Source organism: Amblyomma mixtum, chromosome 8 (genome assembly GCF_055824585.1).
Source record: "Amblyomma mixtum isolate Tamu chromosome 8, ASM5582458v1, whole genome shotgun sequence".
Taxonomy (NCBI): domain Eukaryota; kingdom Metazoa; phylum Arthropoda; class Arachnida; order Ixodida; family Ixodidae; genus Amblyomma; species Amblyomma mixtum.
This window is the reverse complement of record NC_143019.1, coordinates 10579853-10592060: the sequence shown is the minus strand read 5'-3', so window position 1 is coordinate 10592060 and position 12208 is coordinate 10579853. Positions and strand designations below refer to the sequence as shown.

The window sequence follows — 12208 nt, the reverse complement described above, 5'->3', positions numbered from 1 at the left end:
CGCAAACTGTGTAGATCTGCCATAAAGCCTAAAAAATGCGCTAGCATGTTGCGCCGCGCCATCTAGTACAGATAAAGAAAACTAACTTTGCTTAGTCGAGCTGCTTGGAGCGGAGCCAGGCCAAGCCACAGTGCGGGCGGTAAACACTTTCCCCCTTTCTTCTGACAAACGTTGAGCGATTTCATTCCACCGAACTGTATGTTGCATGTTATCTTCAAAGGGATTGCATTCCTTCACGTCCCGCATCATATTTAAATCATCGCTTTTCGAGAAGCGAAGGCGCGCTGGTGTCCCACTCATGTTGACGACGTCTGCGTGTGGAGCCAAGACGTACACCGTTTTGCATTTCCCGCTGACTATGCCGAGGGTCTCGCGATATCCCGCGAGGTTTTGAGCTTCGCGTGGTCTCGCGAGACCGTCGGCACACTCGTTGCTATGACGACCACAAACGCTTCTCCGTCAGGCTTAGGAGCTGCTGAAACGGATTTCTATCTGGAAAACAAAAGCTAGTTCTCACCTAAAACTTCATGCGAGAGCAAGAATGGACCAACTGAAGGCAAATACAGCAGTTTACAGCACGATAACACGCCGAGGGATTAGCGGCGAAGCTGTTATCGTTGTGAAGCGGGCGGGCAGGGCGCCGCCATCTTGCCAACGCCACGTACGCAGGCAACGTGAAGACCGCAACGCAAAGATCCGAATCTCACGTACGTCCGTGCGACCCACGCAGACACTTCATGTTCTGCGCATGCGCACTGGTGACCCGTAAGCTCTCTACTTACGTGAAGCTTCTACGTACGCGAAACTAAAACTGCCTATTGTATGGACGGAACTCTAGCTGCAGTAAATATTCCGTCTGGACGGAACTGCAGCAGCAGCAAATGTTCCGTCTGGACGGAACGCTAGACACTCCGATCCGAGATATTAGCGCAGAAGTCTGCTGCTGATTACCCATCATTTTAAAAAAAAAATAAGCCATTGCAGCAGCAGCTGTAGCAGAAAGACTATAAACTCGGCCGCTCATACTGAAATATGTATACATATGGTTAAACATTAGAGCACCGGAAACAGTACAGACCTTTTACGCTGCATATAGGATGCCAAAACGACTACCCTCTGCCATGACCCTTCGGCAACCAATACTTTACAGCGTGTAAGCCGCAGTAAGCGAGTAACAACTGATATCACGAAGAAGCGCACTTCGCAGCAGGCAAAATGCGATAACGCTCATGGGCTCTGTGCACTGTCAAGACGGGTTAAAGAATCCCCGGTGACCGAAACAGGGGCTTTAACCCAAACTGATGCGCAGCGTACGGCGTCTCTCAAAACGCACTTACCACTTGGGAATGTTAAACCAAAAGGAATAACTATAGATGCCATCCAAAGAAATTATACGGTTGATGGCGGTTTTATAACGTCCCAAAGCGACTCAGGCTATGAGGGACGCCGTAGTGAAAGGGTTCCGGAAATTTCGACCACCTGGGGTTCTTTAACATGCACTGACATCGCACAGTACACGGGCACTTAATTCGCCTCCATCGGAATTCGACCACCGCGGCCGGAATCGAACCCGCGCCTTTCGTGTCAGCAGCCGAGCGCCACAACCACTGAAATTATATACACTTACGAAAATTATATACTGCCACAAAGAAAAAGATACGAAGCCGGGAAAATCACAAATAGCAAATGAACAATAACACGCAAGCGCCATTTGATATCCTTCAGTCGCGTTCTCTTTCAGCTGAAACTGCTAAGTATCCAGTTGCAAGCGGGTCATAACGCACGCGACGACGCTAGCGCAGCAGTTTAGCTTCGCCTAGTATACCAACCGCGACGATATGCGCGCTCTATATGAGACAGGAATCGTTCGCCCGGCCACATCAAAGCAATGCCTCTCAGCCGGGTTAATCCGATCCTTCGTATCGAACGCGCAACATAAGCAGTCCCATGGACGCGCCTGTCGGCTTGCGCACTTTGAGGGTCGATTTTGATTAGCAAGCCGCCCGCGACGGCGAGGGGGCATTGGCACCGAGTCGGCACCGAATGCTGCGTCGTCGATGCTCCGACCTTGATGTTTGCTTCAACTGTCGCTCTCTCCTGCCAGCGTTTGCGTCTCGCGCGCACGCGGATCGAAGCCATGGAAAGGCGCAGCCGCTGACGCCCGGTTGCAGCGGCGAAGAGGGCGAGCGAGCTTTGCTATTTGGACGCAATGGCTGCGATTCTGGATGTTGATGACCCTCAGGACAAGAACCTCTCCCGTATCCTGCTCATTGACCATGTCCTGCGTTAGCAGCGGCCGCCTTATCCCCGGTGCTACCTTATACTGCGTTTCTTGTACAACAACTTTCCCTCGCGCTGCTCTGCCTGCAGTTTGAACTGCTTCTGTCATTACGTCATCCCCTACAACTATTTTCCCACTTGACGCCACTTTGCATGATTATTGCGGCTTGTTTTGACCGCACATTTTAATGTTTAATTTTATATGCTACTACTTTGTTTTTCACACATTAATTTGTTTTGTTTGGATTACCTGACGTTAATTTCACGTCAAACTCGTTATTCTTGTTATTTTTTTGGTGCTGCTTTTTTACGTTCACATGCTTTTGTAAGAATGAGCAGTTCAGACGGGTATAATGACAAAAAAAAAAAAGCACAGGCATAAAAACAGTTAAGCCTTTCAAGCAAAACGTGCTTACGAAGAGTGACTTCATCAAGCCTTGGCGCTTCAGCCGAGACTTCATTACATAAAGGGAAGAAAATTGCACTCGGTATATGAAGGAATTACGTGGAGGATGTTTTTGTCTTTTCAAGGAAAGGATTAAGACAGAAGCGACAGAAACAGAAAATAACAGATAGATAGAACAAGACAGAAAAGAGAAAGGGCGACAAGACCGCGCCAGGCAGATTAAACGCTCCGAACTTGCTTCTCAAGTATGCGCGGGGAATGTTCGTGCCAGACGCAAGCCAGACGCGGAAAGTTAATTCGGCAGAATCGTCGCTCCCACATGGCGCCCAGGGAAGAAGAAACCGGCGCAGCTAATTAACTTCTCCGTTGTGCTGCAAGTATTAATCCTTCTTGCTTCAGTTGTTCCTTGCGATTCTTTCATTCCTGGTACGGGCAATGAGATGCACATACCGCAGAGACTTTCGCCGCTTAAAGGCATTACCAACAGCTAGGAAATCGACAGGAAAAGCTGGATTCTGTACGACCTCATAACAGTCATGATAATCATCATTACTGCCTTTACCCTCAAAGGGTATCTACTAGGACATTACGTAAGCGGGATACAGAAGGCGCTAACAGTGCATAACAAAACACCATGAAATGCAGTGCATTCTATACAGCGTAAAATACAACAGTGCAGTGCCCATCATTACAAACTTATCTGCCGATAGGAGTTGACGCAAAAAGACAACGTATACACAGGCACAAAAGAAAAGAAATCGCGCCCCGCCGCGGTGGCTCAGTGGTTACGGCGCTCGGCTGCTGACCCGAAAGACGCGGGTTCGACGTTAAACCCCAATAAACCAAACCGAAAAGAAATCGCAGGATCACCTGATTACATTACGTGTTCGCAATGCGATAGCATTAGCAGCTGTTGATGTCTTTCCGGAAGTGACGCAATTTCCGGTATGGCGACTTCGCTTCCTTGCGGTTAATGGAAATTACCATGTATGGTGACGCCACTTCCCTCCAGCCAATGGGAATTACCATGATGGTGACGCCGCTTCCCTCCAGCCAATGGGAATGATCCGGTCAGGTGACGTCATTTCTTTCCAGCCAATAAGCGTATTTTATAACCGGCAACGCATTTTTTTCCCCCGATGAGGATTCTGACGCTACCGCATTAAAAGACATGTGAGATACGAAGACGTAGTGCGTTGGTAGAGTAAGAAATAAAGAGAAAAACCGACCGGAGGGGAAAGGAGCGATGGGGTTTTAACACGAAACAGAAGGCGAATACGGTTAGCCCCATTAACACGACAAGTAACACAAAACCAAGGAAAAAATTGACGCCGCAATTGCGCATCCTTAATGCAGGCAGCGTGAGGAAGACAGCGGAAAGCGAGTGGTAAAGCGGAAAAGGTGTGGCTCCTTGAGTACATCCACGCCGGAAAATAAAACATCAGGAACGAGACAAAAAGAACGAAGGAGAAATATCAGGAGTTATTTCGGAAAGCATTTGTCCCTGACGCGAGCAATCGAATTGTGCACCCGAAGATTAATGACAGGAGCCCGGAAGAAGGCAGACGCGATGGCCCGCGGCAGTGCGAGACAGCGTGAAGCACGTCATTATCGAAGAGGTAATGAACCCTTGTGTATTTAAAGGGGCAATGCATCAGCAACAACGTATACGGAAGAGAAGAAACGGACTAACTTGGGAGGTCAGGAAAAAAAAATTCTTTTATGTGTAATCAAATTCAATAAAAACGGTGTCAACTCTTAAAGGCGACTGAAAACCGCTTGAAAGTAAATAACAGAAACGACGAGTTATGCTTGGTGGACTCCTTCCTATACACAGTACTTCGCCTCCGTTCTTCATTTACTTGAGAGAACAGTGGCTGACTGCGAAGACAGGTAGCAGGCGCAGAATAATGCTGCAAGCCATCAAAAAAAGAAAAAAACGCACGCACACACACATGAAGTACGCGCACCCTATCTGATTCTCTTGCATAACAAAAAAAAAAATGCGGGCAAAGAACTGGACGCGAAAACGTATAAGCCCGATGCTGAATCAATCAAGCAGTATGAATATTACAAACAAAAAAGAAAGCAAAGCCACGGTTCCAAAGAAGTATAACAGTCAAACGGGTGAAGGGGCATAGGCAGTGAGCCTAAAGAACATCACAAACATCCCAAAAAAAGCCCAGACTGATCCTGCATTAGTACTGTTTCACAGGAAGGTAAAAGAGCACAGGGGGGGAAATGGGAGCGATAGGGGTTGCGTGAACAGAGCGAAGAGTAGACCCCCCCCCCCCCCCCCCCTTCCCCCTCTCCTTCCTCGGTGCCAGACAAGTGGCCCGACAGCGCGGTTAATCAGACGGAGAGCCGGCTCTCCCCACGTGCTGGGCCTGGCCGGAGCGCGGGAAAATTAATGGCTCGCGCCGGGCTCAGCCGCCGCATACAAAGCGGGCGCCTCGCCGGCTGCGCTTATTGGCTCAAAAGCGCGCGCCGCCGCGACCGCACAGATGGCGCCACGGGTGCGCGGCTTCCGCCTAGCGTCGCATCGGTCTTCGTAACAACACGGGCCCTGCCGCCGCCGCCTCTCGCGCCAGAAATTGAATTCCGCGACATAGTTTTGTTCTGCACGGCGCTCAATTAGGTAATGCGTAAACTCGGGGGGACTGCTAATTAGTTATATCCTCCGCGGTTCCTGCGCTTCGTCTAAGCGGTCTCCGTATTTTCTTTCATTATCGGAAAGAAACATGGCTCCAAATTCGACTCTGCTTTCGGTGTACGCATACCGGACAGACAAGAGTCGGTTTTAACGGTTTAAAGTCCTTTAATCAGTTCAGGTTTGGCGCCGGAAGATCAATCTGTGATGCTATGCGGAAGTACCACGGTGAAGCAGAAAGAAGGAAGAAATAAAGATGGACGGGCTCTACTTCGGATGCAACAGCTGCACAAATTGCATTCCCATCGAATGGTCATGGAAGTTAGTAGAGCAGAATGTTGGGCCAGTTGTTTTAGCGACATATTCAAGAAAACTTTGCGCAGAATGACACCAGACGGAGGGAGAAACACGTATACACAAACGAGCTCAAACTTGCAACTGTATTTTCGGAAACGATACATCGCCTTAAAAAGCAGAAAGGGCGCAAGCGTACGATAGCCAGTGCGACACGTGTGGGAGCACATTGGTGTGGGAGCAAGTATAGTCCATGTATCTTCCAATCTTCCATGTTCATGGTAGCCCACGCATTTGCTTCTACGTGGTCGCGTACAGACGTGCTCCACTCAGCCACGTGCTCCTACACGTGGCTACGTACAAGGTGCACGCCTATAGGGACATGCATCCATGCTCTTGGTTGTTCTCTAGGTTACCTCTGCAGTGGGAAACGCACATGCGCTGCTACAAAGTGCGGATGCCAAAACACGGGAAGCGAAATTGCGGCAGCCACGTCATCTTATAGAGCATTTTGTTAGGAAATGAATTTCGGCAACAAAAGTGAACGTTGGCGGTCACGTTTGTGGTTGCGTGAACGCGTAAGCATGTTTCATTTTTTTTTCTTCACTCCGTTGACGTCCGCGAACTCGTTCTGTATTCCGCATCATTAGATTCAAGGCTGAATGCTGCAGAACCTCCTCCGCCAGCAAACCGCGCTTGGTGTGATTCCCTTCCAGTGTCCAAATGATATCAGTCCGCGCTGTTCTACGTTTTTCGCTTAAAGAAAAAAAGGTTCCTAGTCTTCCTCAGTGGGCACTTCCACTTCTGTGGTTACCGTTCACTGTGTGGTCCACGCAACCTTATACTACTGCACTTACTGGTACCTTTTACAAAATTAAATAACGGGATTTACGCTATCGTACTGCTCCCTATGGCGTGACATGATTCGTGTAGCGCCTTTATTACATTAATCAGTTTCTGACGCCGCTGTAGCTTTCCACTGCGGTGTAAGGTAAATCCCCTCTTCACCTACACGTGCTATGAAAACGTCCCGTGGAGAGCATGCCGAAGAAACCGTAAGCTGTTCAGCCAAAAATTAAGGTGTCACGAATAACAGTCAGGTCACCTCTTGATACACGGGCGAACCTCTGGACTCTGCTGATAATTCACGTCGGTTCAAAATAAGCACTCAGTGGTCACTGTCAAGACAATTAAATTAATTCCCACACATTGTTCGCAGAAGTCGACAGAGTTTCCGAGCGTATAGCTCCGAGTGGAGGAAATCTAAACTGAATGAACTGAACCGAATGAACTTACTGAAGTAAAATAATGGAATGCGCGAACGAAGTGAACGAGAAAAGTCGTGCGTCTAGCGCACCCTTTCGGCGGGAGTTGAGTTCCCGACAGGTTACAGTTAACGACCCGCTCACCACCGGGGACTCCACTTACAAAACAACAAATAGCTGACAAATAGCTGAAAAAGAAGGGGTAGACATAAGCATCGGCACTAAAACTATGTCCCCTTCTAGCCACCATACTAAAACATACCACTAGTGCCCAAGATTGTCCAACACCACTGCGGTCTTAAAACACACAGTAAGCCTGATTCAAAGGTAAATCACTTCCGGCACCACCGTAAATCATCAAACCAAGACTGCGTGTCTTGGCTGGGGGATAGTGATAGCTACGCTGCTTTAGTAAATCATCGTGACGTGGACAGTAGCAGGAATATTTCCATGCGTTTTTCTTTTCACGCATTTCGCTCTTTTACGCATCCATTATTCACCACGTAAAGTTGAATGTACAACACCATAAATCTCCAATCATTTCTTTTTACCAACTCAAATGGGGAGCGGGCAGGCGCTGTTCTCCACGATTTCTCCTCTGGGAAGTGTTTTCTCTACTGATTTATATGCTCTTAAAAGTCACAGGGAAGTGAGGTTCTCGGCTGAACCTCACGGTAACTCCATACAGCACTTAAATCCCGCCCACGCGAAGAGAAACCTGAAATACGCCAAGACGGGTGCGCCAGTTGCCTCTTATCGCCACTGTTTTGCAAGCGATAGCGAAGCCTCTCTACTTTTATCACGTCTTGTATCCCCCGTTCAAGTGGCCATCTGTCACTTGAAGCCTCCACATCCTTTCTCAAGCCTTAAGAGGGACCGAGGAAGAAATTGCTTTCAGAATTGCGGTTCTTACGAGTTTGAATGGAGAAATGAATGGAGAACTTGACTATAAACCGCGCTAACGTGAAGACCAACACGCTTGAAACGATCGCTAACGTAGCATATTGCCACGTATCATTGTAGTGTCCAAGGCCGGAGGAACGGGGTGTTATCATTTTTGTACGTGACGCGAGAAGCGACCGGATTTACCTCGATTGATCACAGCCATGAAGAGCTGCATCTACATGTTTCCAGATTACTCTAGATGATCTCGACCTGTTATCTCGAAGTTTCCTTGCCGGCTTTAAATTGAACGATGCCGACGACCGACGAGCACGTTTGTTGCTTACGCCGCCGCCGAGTGATTCAGTTATTTTGCGGGCGCAAGTCAGCCCAAATAAAGAGCTTCGTTTCCAAGACTGGTTGGTGTCTTCCTGACCGCTGGACTGCCGTCACTACAAAGTGACAATATACAGGCACGTCCAAGGATCCGCGTTGCCGGTAACGCGAAGATCGATAACTGTTTTGGCTTGCAAGATGTAAGTTGTAAGATTAGTAAGTGCTCTTCGTTGAGCTCCCGTACGAGTATACTAGAAGGCACATGAAACTGCGTAAAGTTTCGTGAAGTTTGGAGACGTTCCAAGATCGACACAGAGACAAAATAATGCTGCACAAAAAATTATGTGTGCTATATATGTATCGACAACAATGCACATAGCGCCATCGTGTCAACGTGATTCAAGTGGAGTAAATTTATTTAACCATTTACGCCTCATCTACACGTACAGCACGCGCGAGCTGAGACATGCGGCGGCTACGGTTTATTAACACTATTTTTTTTCTTCTCTCGCCACAAAATGGTGAAAGAGGTGAGTCGGGTCGGCATAGGCAATTCCCGTGAGTGATCCGTTCTCTGCACCAAAGCTTCGGTCTGAAAACATAAGTTGTTGGGGCGCACAGTGGAAGCGTTGCACAGTCACACACACCGATCGTCCATTACACTATCTTTTCCTCAGGGCAGCGCAGTCAAAGCGGTAACCACTAGTAGAGCCTCATCTCCATCGCTTCTGAGACAGACCTGCCACGACGAAAACGAACCACAGCGTACGAATGTATCCACAAAGCGATGCATAGACCCGATCGATCCCGAACGCACTGCGTTTCGTGCATCCTTCATCCTAGATGACAACGACAGGAAAGGGAGGAGTGCCGCATATGCAACAGAAGGAGTCTCTGATAGCCGTGTTCATTGAAACGGCTTGAAATGTTAAAAACAAAACAAAACGGACAAGAAATACTAAAACAGGCAACAGCATCAACAACAAAAACAAAAATAGTACGACGGTATAGCGCTAAGCAAAGGCAGGGAGCGGTACAGAAAAGCGGGGTGCGCCAGAACTATAGGCAGACAGTCCTGAACGCAGGCGTGAACCGACGTGGAACGGCGTATCAGATGGACCGCGGGCGGGCGGGCAGGCGGGCACGTACAGTTCAGTTCCCGGAACAGATTCCAAGGAAGGGGGTATATAACACTCCACGGGTTATATACACCCCCACAACTCCGCCACTCCCTCCGCCCCGACCTGGCAACCGAAAGACCGAGAGAGGGCGCCAAACTGCGTCTCGCAGGGGGGCGCCACAGACGATGCTCCAGTGGGGCCGTGTGGCCCGCAAAAAGTAATAATAAAAGAAGGAATAAGAGAAGGGACGCGATGTAGCAGGGCTGATAAAGAAGGAACGCCGCTTTTGTGTGCCGACGTATTCGCAGGCCGCAGTGTTTATCGCGGGTACGGTGTTTGGGCGCGCATATACGATGCGAGTTCCTTCACGGAATAGCTCAATGCGTAAGGCGGGTTAACAATGCCTTGAGCAAGAATGCAGAGATGAAGCTTCATAAAGAGTCGTCCATTCGGAAACAGTGAGCAGGGTAGGGCTGGTCAAAATGAATGGAAGCGAGACGGCTAAAAGCCTCGCCCGGTGTTGTCCACGTATGCAGGAGGTCATTGTCCCGATGCGTGGCGAAGAAAATATATAGTGCAAGAATGATGAGCTGCGGTCAAGGGCGGGCACTGCAAGATTAGTGACTGTTGTCGTCACAGTGCGTCTACGAACGGCATTTATACAGGGTGTTTCACCCAAGACTTTACGCACTTTTTAAAACTAGGCTTTCTGAGTTAGGAGAGCGCTTTTTTTTTCGGCATAGCATTGACAGCGGTGTAGTGCACCAGAATACAGCTAATACTTGCCAACTAGCAGGATGGTTAACCAATATTGCATAGATAACTTTTTAAATATTACTGCTAGGCTTCTTAATTACTGCAGGACTGAGGATTGGGCGAGTTGGTGGTGATCCATTGTAGAAAAACCAGCGCTTACGAACACGGACAGAGGACAAGGGAAACAGAATTATTGGCAGGTATGTAGCCCACGGTTAGTATAATACGTATCCGTTTTTAGAATTTCGAAAAGGCGCTTACCCTCAGCGCTGTGGCCAAACAAATTTTGCCTACACCGCGCCAAAATACATGCGATTTCGAGAAGCTTGCAGGCAAAGCAACCTTTCAAGTGCATATAACTCGCCGAAACAGCCAAAATTTGTTGGGCCACAACACCGAGAGTAACCGCGTTTTCGAAATTCTAAAAAGCGATAAGGATATACAATCCTCTCAATAATTAAGGAGCCTAACAGTAATAGCTAAGAAGTTATCTCTTCAATTACTTAATCAGCCTGCTAGTTAGCAGGTTTTAGCCGTGTCAGCTTTAGCGTCTTAACTTTACCGCTGACAGGGTTATGCCGAAAAAAGCGCTCCTCTAACTCAAAAAGCCTGTTTTCTTTTAAAAAACTGTGTAAAATCATGTGAAACACCCTGTACAGCCTGCGCGGATGCGCTCGGGAAACAAGTACAACCAATGGAAAGATATAGCTCCGCGATGCGTTCAACTGCTAAGAAAACTGGGGCTAAAATGGTAACCACCTGGTGAAACTAACCTTGACTGTCACGACAACTGCTTATAGCAGAATACAACTGTTGCCTCCATACAAGCAGCGAATGCATTGGCCAGTGCAACATGGAAACTTCGCTCGACGTGAATCGTCGAATTTAGGGTATCTTAAGAACACGACACGCGACATATTGCAAGTGAAAAATCAGGTGCATATTTGCAATGAACTCCTTTGAAGGGCCCCGCCGCGGTGGCTGAATTTCTATGGAGGCGAAATTCTAGAGGCCCGTGTACTGTGCGATGTCAGTGCACGTTAAAGAACCCCAGGTGGTTGACATCATCCGCAGCCCTTCACTACGGCGTCCCTCATAGCCTGAGTCGCTTTGGGACGTTAAACCCCAATAAACCAATTCCTTTGAAGGGTTTCCGCGCCTGCTGCTAGCACTAGCCTGAAGAAGAGATAATCACTGACACGCACACAGCTGCATGGTTGCTCACAGGTTGCGACAACATTGCTCCCTACATGAGACTGCTACACGCAAAACCCTCGCGCTATAACAAAGAAAGAACTCAAGTTTACAACAGACAAATGCTGACTGAGTTCCGTTCGATGTCGATATGTACTGAACAGAAAGAACGGAGGAAGACCCGCTGATTGGCGCAGCAAAAGAAAACGGAGAAAAGAACAAGTCTGCAGTGTTTACAGAAAGCCGAGTCCCGGAGACAATCCCGCGGTTACTATAGGCGAACTTCACCTTGAACACATGCGGCGTTCACCAAGGCGGGGAAGACCAACAGCAGGGAATAATACTGAGTCTGGTCACGCGTTGCTGAGCACTGCGAAGCCGATCGAGGTTCGGACGTATGCACACATACGCAGGGAAAAGAAGAACAGTGACAAATGCGCGCAGACGTTTGCGGACCGTATCGAAATCTCAAAGGGAAATCAGGGATACGCTGACGCAGACTTGACGGGGGGAAGTCCTCCGTGTGGGCGCTATGGGATGTACGCTCACAGAACAACGTAGGCCGTGGTGTAGTGGAAAACAATAAAGAGCATATAAAGGAAGCGGTAGTAGAAAACAGTAAAGAGTGTATAAAGGAAGCGGATAAAAGACAGAAATCGACGAAAATCGACCGCGCTAGGGAATTCGGGAAACCCCCCTGCGGCGGCGAAAAATAGAGGCAGGAAGTATTTCCGGTAGGGAAGTATATATGAAAGAAGGCAGGCGGTTGGGGTGGAAACCTTGAAAGCGCGGGAGAATCGTTCGATCGCTCGGCGAAGATGCCAGACGCGAGGAAAAGGACGCCATCGAATCGCGAGTCGAAGGAGGCTCAGAGAATCGGCGTCTTGTCCTTATCGTGGAGTTCGATCCGACATCGCTGCCAGTCTCTCAGGAGGCTGGCGATGATAAGATGCAGGCGCAGACAAGAGTGAGATATAGCGACGATACGGTCTTTGATAATGATGAGAGCCCTCGCATTTACGGC

General features: G+C 48.6%; 2 protein-coding genes across 2 annotated transcripts in view; both read right to left on the bottom strand.

Moving 5' to 3' along the window:
* The window catches only part of LOC149331297 (inactive tyrosine-protein kinase 7-like), a 168551-nt gene that overhangs the window by 30788 nt on the left and 125555 nt on the right, over positions 1 to 12208 (bottom strand). The window lies entirely within an intron of this gene.
* LOC149331299 (uncharacterized) overlaps positions 1 to 12208 on the bottom strand; it is a 28577-nt gene that overhangs the window by 4131 nt on the left and 12238 nt on the right. The window lies entirely within an intron of this gene.